Raw genomic sequence first — 7484 nt, forward strand, 5'->3', positions numbered from 1 at the left:
AGCGCTCCATCAGCTAGTCCTCTATCTCCCAAGTGGTATCGGTTGGTCCTAGCTCACTCTATTATACAAGAACCTTTATAGTGATTCGGTCACTGATTTGTATTCACCTTTTCTCCAGTATACAATAATAAATAGGTTGGGCTAGCTCCTCTAAGTCAGGCAGAGCTGAAAAAATCTCGAGAGTTGTATCGATATAGGGCTTTGAGACTTGATATGTGAAACACATGATTCCCTTTAGCCTCTGGTGAAAGTTAGAGCTTGTAAGTCACCTTCCCAATTTGCTCCAATATTAGGTAGGGTCCATAGAATCAAGGAGATAATTTATGGTTGTGAGGCTTTTTTAAGGTCATCTGTCGATGGGGTTGTGGTTTCAACAACACCCAATCTTTTATTTGGAATTCCTTGTCACGTATGTGCTTGTTATGTTGTTGTTGCATCTTGTTTTTAGCTCTTTGTAGGTGAAGCCTAAGTTTGCTCAAGAGCTAATATCTTTCAAGGAACAATGAGTTTACGGACTCAGTTTGTGCAAACCCATCTCTATAGCGAACTATGAAAGGAAATTATCTTTTGTATAATGCTTTAAATTGAGTCATGCTAATAGCAAGTGTTGGCTAGTGTTGTAAGATCACTCAGCCCATGGAAGTGGTGACCATCTGTTGGAGTCCAGGCATCGATTCAACACCTTTGTTTGACCATCATTTTGAGGGTGGTAAGAAGTACTCATGGCTAGCTTAGTTCCTTGTAGTTTAAAGAACTCAGTCCATAAGGAACTCTGAAAAGTAGGGTCACAATCACTTACAATGACTTGTAGCATCTCGTGGAGCTTGAAAATGTGTTGAACAAACATTTTTACAATGATTAATCTGTACTTTGTGAGTCGATCCACAACCACAAAGATAGTGGTATAACCGTGTAGGGATGTGCTAAGGCAATAAAATGCTTGTACTTCATGAGTCGATCAAGATAGTGGTATAAATGTGGACAGGTGGTAGACCATCGATAAAATCTAGAGAAATTTATTTTTCAAACCTGCATAGGAATTGGTAGGGGCTGCAAAAGCTTTACTGGAGACAGACTTGTACTTGATACATTATCATGTGTCACGCCAGTGCACATGCTCCTTTTCATCCCTATCCAATGAAATTCTCGGTTGACTTGATGGTATATTTTCTCAAACCCATCATGCCATGCAGTAAGGGAGCTATGAAAGTGCTCTAAAAGTCAGAGAATGAATAAGGATTTTTCTGGCAATAAGATTTTGCCTTTGAAAAATATAAAGGCTCCTTACATCTCATAGTTGTGCTTAAGTTGTTGCTTCAGTAGGGCCTTAAGTTTGGAAAGGCCTTCGTCCTGTTGGTATTCTTGTGCTAACTTTTCTAGAAAAGAAAATTGCACCATAGAGAGTTTGAGTAGCTCCAACTTGGGTTGTTCTCTTCAAGATAGGGCATCAACTACCCTGTTTTTAGTACCCTTTCAGTATTGGATCTCAAAGTCATACAGCATTAGTTTGAAGATCTATTTGTATTGCATAGGGATAGAGATCTGTTGTTCCAACATAAATTTCAGAATCTTATGGTTTGTCCAAACTATAAAGCGACAACCTAGAAGGTAGGGTCTCCATTTGTGGATCGCCATGATGATTTCCAAGAACTCTTTTTCGTAAGTGAATAGGCTCTTCTTCCTCACCGCTAGAATCTTGTTGAAATAGGGATGATTGTTTTGGGTCAAAACTGTACCTATTCCACATTCAGAAGCATCAGTGTCAACCACAAAGGTTTGTTGGAAGTCTGACAGGGACAGGACTGGAGTGATACTCATAGCCTTCTTAAGTGTTTTGAAGGTTGAAGTTGCCTTGTAATCCCAAAAGAAGAAATTCTTCTGGAGAAGACAAGTTAATGACGAACTAATTTGAGTATAGTTTTGCATAAACTTCTAGTAGTACCTAGTGAGCCCAAAAAATCCCCTAAAGTTTTTCTTTATGGCAGGACGTATGTTTTCAAGGGAAGGAACTGAAGGATACTCCAGCTCCAATTGGGTATCATTGATTTCTCTGAATTTTGGTTTTCTCTGTTTGGTTTGGTGGTGATTATGTTGACGAGCATAAAGTGTGGCATGTTTTTGTATTACCATGATAATTGGTGCATGGCAACCAGAAAACTTCTACAAAACTTACAGCTTCATTGATGCAAAGCATAAATGAATCTGGTGGCTGCTTAAGTACACTTTCAGGTTGTAAACCTTAGAATGGCTTTGTTAAGAAACAGTCGCAGTTTTAGTTGCTCTGCTTAATTGAAACTTAAACATGTGCATGCGATGTGATTGGGGTTTATAGTTTAATTTGGTTACTTTGTTGGCTAGAAGCTATAAAACATGCACAATGATTGCATTGACTTGTATCAAAACAAGCAATAACTAGGGAGGTCTGAAAACATGCAGTAAGCTAAAATACATGATGCAGCGAATGACTCGGCCTTGTGATGGTGAAGCGCTTGGTAGAATCAACTGGTGCAATTGTGCCTTTTAATTCTATGGTCAGTTGTTGGTCATAATCTTTGAATGGTCAACTGAATCCTGTCAGCTTTTGGAGTCCTATATTCCTTGTTTTCACATAAAATGTTAGTTTTTTTCTTCATAATGATGGGGAAACCACCCCCAAGGGGGTGTGAACCTGGGTGCACCCCTCGACCCAGAGAGACACCATCTTCGACTTATGCAAGGACGATAATGCTCGCAAGAATCGAAACCCGTCTGCCTGTCTGACAGCCAAGGCCCGTTCCAATTACACTAACCCCTCGGGTCTCATAAAATATTAGTTAGACCAAGTAATTTTGCAATCTTTTACTGCTTTATTTAGGAGTCATTGCCACTTGAGGTGCATAATAATTAATAATAGTGTTCATCCAAGTTTGTATCACTTACTCCCTCAAAGGCAAGTATAACCATATGAATAGGTTATTATGTCCAATTTATTAAGAGGATTTAACATATTTGCATGTCTCATACCAGTAGGCATCATCTACCCGTTCTAGGTAGGTTTTCATGTTTGTGTATTATCATAACTCATTCAATATGATTTCGTCTTTTAAACATATCAAGCATCTTGCTTGTAAAGGCAATCTCAAAATTAGGTATGCATGTGTTTTTTCATAGTACAATGTATTGTTGCACTTCAGGGTTTGTTATAAACCCCAACCCATCAACAAGTGTATGGGCATGCCTCGCATGTCTTATAATACAACAATAATATCAATTAATCAGGTTTTCAAAAAGATCAACCCTTTCATATTGGAAAAGCAGTAGGAATATTTTTAAAAATTACTATAGTAAAATTTGGCATACAACGTAAACAATATTTGAATCTCAAGTTGGGATAAAACAAATTTTCTCTAGATGCATATCAAAGAACTTAATTTATGTGCAACCAGAGTATACATAATCGAAGTTTCATATTTGCAAAGTCAAAACATTTCTGAATTGTATATGCATCAAAATTCATTTTTTAATAACCTAAAGTTTGAAACATGCATAGTTAATGTTTCGTAAAGTCTAACATTCATAAAATGTCCAATGCATGCGAATGTAAATATTATATTTTATTAGTAAAATATTTAATGCATGCAAATGTAAAATATCTAATGCATGTGAACATAAATATCATATTTTATTCACAAAATATTCAATATATACAAATGCAAAATATCCAACTCATGCAAAAGTAAATCTCATATTTTATTCGTAATGTATGCAAAATGAAAATATGCATACGTAAAGGAAATTATGAAACATGAATACATAAATCAATATACGAAACATGTATTCATAAATTGAGATATGAACATGCATTCGTAAATGAAATATGAATGCATAAATGTAAATTCATGTAAGTAAATAAAACATGCATACATAAATCAAATTATGCGTATGTAAATAAATCATGTGCTTAAAATGTAAATATGCACAAGTAAATAAAGCATGCGTACACAGATCAAATTATGCATATGTAAATAAATTATATACTCATAAATGTAAATATGCATAAGTAAATAAAACATGCATACGTAAATCAAATTATACGTATGTAAATAAATCATTAATTATACATATATATATTGATATAAATAAAATACATATATTTGAACCATACAATTACGAACATCGTATGTATTTCTCTACCTCAAAATAAGTATGGTTTTTTGGTGAATCCAAACGTAGGCCAAGACTCACCCGTGCGTCGATATTTATGTCGAAGGTACGCACGATACACATGCAATACAATATTGCTTATATGGGTCAACAAAATGAGGTGGTAGCAAACCGCAACAAGAGGCAACAACGATTCATGGTAAAAGAACCAACAAGGCGGCCCTCGGCTTGGGCCGAGCTGTAGTTTGACAAAAGCGACGGTGTTGCTGGTGAAGTGTTCCCGAAAACTCCAATGGAGGTGGCAACTACGAGTGGCACTGGGACTGAACCTATGCTCATCTTGGCTTGGTTGGGCTGAGTGCAGCTCAGCTGGTGGCACTCGGCTAGGCCGAGCTGCTCGACTGGGTGGCACTCAATTGGGCCGAGTTGCCCGATTGGGTGGCACTCAGCTGGGATGAGTTGCTCAATTGGGTGGCACTTGGCTGAGTCGAGCTGCCCGACTGGGTTACACTCATGTTGCTCTTGTTAGAAAATTGTGTGGGCCTACATACGTTGAGCCACACATCATAAGTTTGTCTTAGGTTCAGGTCCAGTTCATGTGATCTAATCCGGATGGGTCCTGTGGTATCTCAAATAGTATGAAACACTATGTGGAGAGACCTGCCATGTCTAAAACTCTGTAATGGGTAGAGTTGGAGACAAACTCCTAAATTCAATAGGTTGTGGTCCCCAAACCTTATATTAAGACCCTCCCTCTTCAGACTCTCCATTGTCATAAAGAAATTCAGTCTCTCTCACTAGGTTTAGAGAAAGAAAAAGGGCTAATATATAGGTTCTTGAAGATCATACCCGTCAATGATCAACCAGAGCACTATGAATTCAGGTATAGCTTCTACTTTTGGTTTGATTTCAATTTTTTATTTCAATGATTCAGTGAGAACATGTTATTGATTATGTTTTAGTTTTTGATGGATTTATGATCCAAACAATTGGTATCAGAGCGATTGTGTTTCTGTTGAATCATTGAAAAATAACGATTTCATATATATTTTATGTTTTTTTAATTTTTTGACGATGATCCATGGTTGTGGGTCATCGCCGCTCGGCATGGGGGTCTGATCCCATTTGGACTGCTGAGCAGGAAGGGCCATTAGGCCTTTTGTTTGGCTGGCAATCGAGTAGAAAGGCTTCTCAGACTTTCCCTTTTTTTTTGAGTCACCAGACGATCGAATGGGAGGGTCGTTTGGCCCTCCCTCGCTTTTTCCCTTTGCTCGTCGAACAACAGGAGGCATCATCTCCCGTCTGATTCATCGGATGATGGGCGATCACCCTCATCAGGCATCCGGTGGTAGAGGGTTATTTTGGTCCGATCATCCTCGACTTCTCAACGACGATAGGATGGATGAACATTCAAATCCAAGTTTGTCGGCATTCGTGGTCGGTTTCGACCATCACCAGACACACTCGACTGGTTGAAGTTAAAGTGACTGATTTTGGATGCTACCAAAGGCACTTGATTTATCGATCAATGCAGTTTTTCAGGCCACACTTTGAAGGTCTGAATCGACCATCCTCTCACCAGACATTATGTGTAAGATCCATTGCATTTCTAAAGAAATTTTATATGAAGTATGTTTTAGTGTTGAAAATTTCGTGTTCTAGGCGAGCTTTGCTCATAAATTTGGCGTATATTGTTTTTTGAGGTTCTAAATCGCGTGAATTCGCTTTACGAGGCGATTCAGGGCCAACCACAATGAATTTAGCCTTGATAATTTTAGAGTTTATTTATATTATACTTAATTAGTTTCACCCCAAATTTGGGATCTAAACGAGAAATATATCTCGTTATTGCATGGAATTGGCGAAAAACAGGTATATCGGTAAATACGACTCACGATGAGAGCGAATTTTGTCAGAATGGAAAACCTAAATGAATAAACTTAAAACTTAGGTTTTAATTTATAAATGATAAGGTTTGGAATGAAATTATTTAAACTATTGAAACCTAGCTTTTAAATGAAAAATCTACTAAGGTTTTATGAGATATTAAAATTGGATTTTTGTAAAGTTAAAAGAGACTTTTTCAAAAATCTCCAAGACTTGAATTGAAATTTGGAAAAGGTTGTTAGCATGGAGCCCACGTGAGCATGAGCCCAGCCCATGCTACTTTTCAAAAAAAAATAATAATACATTTAAAAAAAATGGCATTTAATAGGCATTTTAGAAAAGGTTGAAAATTTTCAAAATGGGGGTTGGTTTTTGGAATTTAGAGAAGTGGGTGGCTTAGCCCCCATAGGCTGGATGCCCCTTAGGGGGTATCTCCAGCCCAGCATTCAAAATAAAACATAAAATTTAAATTTTAAAAAGGTTTGACCTTTGGGTCAAAAAGGTGATCCATGGAGACCCACTCTCCCTAATTTAGGGAGAGTGGTTGGGAGCTAGTCTCAAGGGTTGTACACCCTTGAGCTAGGTCCATTATTGAAGGGGTCAAACCCCCTTGGACCTAGCCTAGCCTAAAGAACCTTGGGAGAGAGAGGGGGGGGGGGGGGGTGAGAGGGGAGAGCCCTCCATCTCCACCTCTCTAATCCCAGCCCTCCATCTCAATGGAGGGCCTATAAGAGGGGGGTGAGGAGAGAGAAAATCATTTCTCTTCTCCTCCCCCATTCGATTTTTCCATTCTCTCTAAGAGAGAGAGAGAGAGAGAGAGAGAGAGAGAGAGGTGTGTGTGGTGGAGAGAGTGTGCAAGTGAAGTGGTGTGGGAGCTAATACAACACTCCAACCGGAATCCATCTCCGTTCACTCGCCGGAAAAACCTCAAAGTGAAGGATTTCAACCTCGTTTCTTTTCCATTTTATTTTGGAAAATACATGTAAATGATGGGCATGATGCCCTAATTATTTTGTTTGCATGGGTTATGCTGTCCCATGACAAAATGTGTATCACCTAAGCACGAGCATGCACACACCGGACGTTCTACGCAATGGAGTTGTCCTTAGGAGTTTTCAGAGTTCTGGAACTCCAGAGTCTGCTCTGCTAAAAAAACCGTATCTCACTGGATACTGGTTCAAATGAGGAGATCTTGGACTTTTCGGAAAGGGGAGACGATGTTCTCTAACATTCATGTTTACAGTTTTTGCTGGTTCGGTCTGCAAAACTCTCTAAAAATCCCTGTTTTAGCATACGTCCAGGGATTTCTGTCAGTGTCCAAGAAGTCTCGGACACTGTCTGGTAATCCGATGGTATCTCTCAGACCAATCACCGTAATTTTTTACTCTAAGACTTTTTGGAAAGGTAAGACCATTAGCTACGATTTCGGTGTTGACGAGTTCTTCTGATTCATT

Source organism: Nuphar pumila, chromosome 17 (genome assembly GCF_984573655.1).
Source record: "Nuphar pumila chromosome 17, dmNupPumi1.hap1.1, whole genome shotgun sequence".
Taxonomy (NCBI): domain Eukaryota; kingdom Viridiplantae; phylum Streptophyta; class Magnoliopsida; order Nymphaeales; family Nymphaeaceae; genus Nuphar; species Nuphar pumila.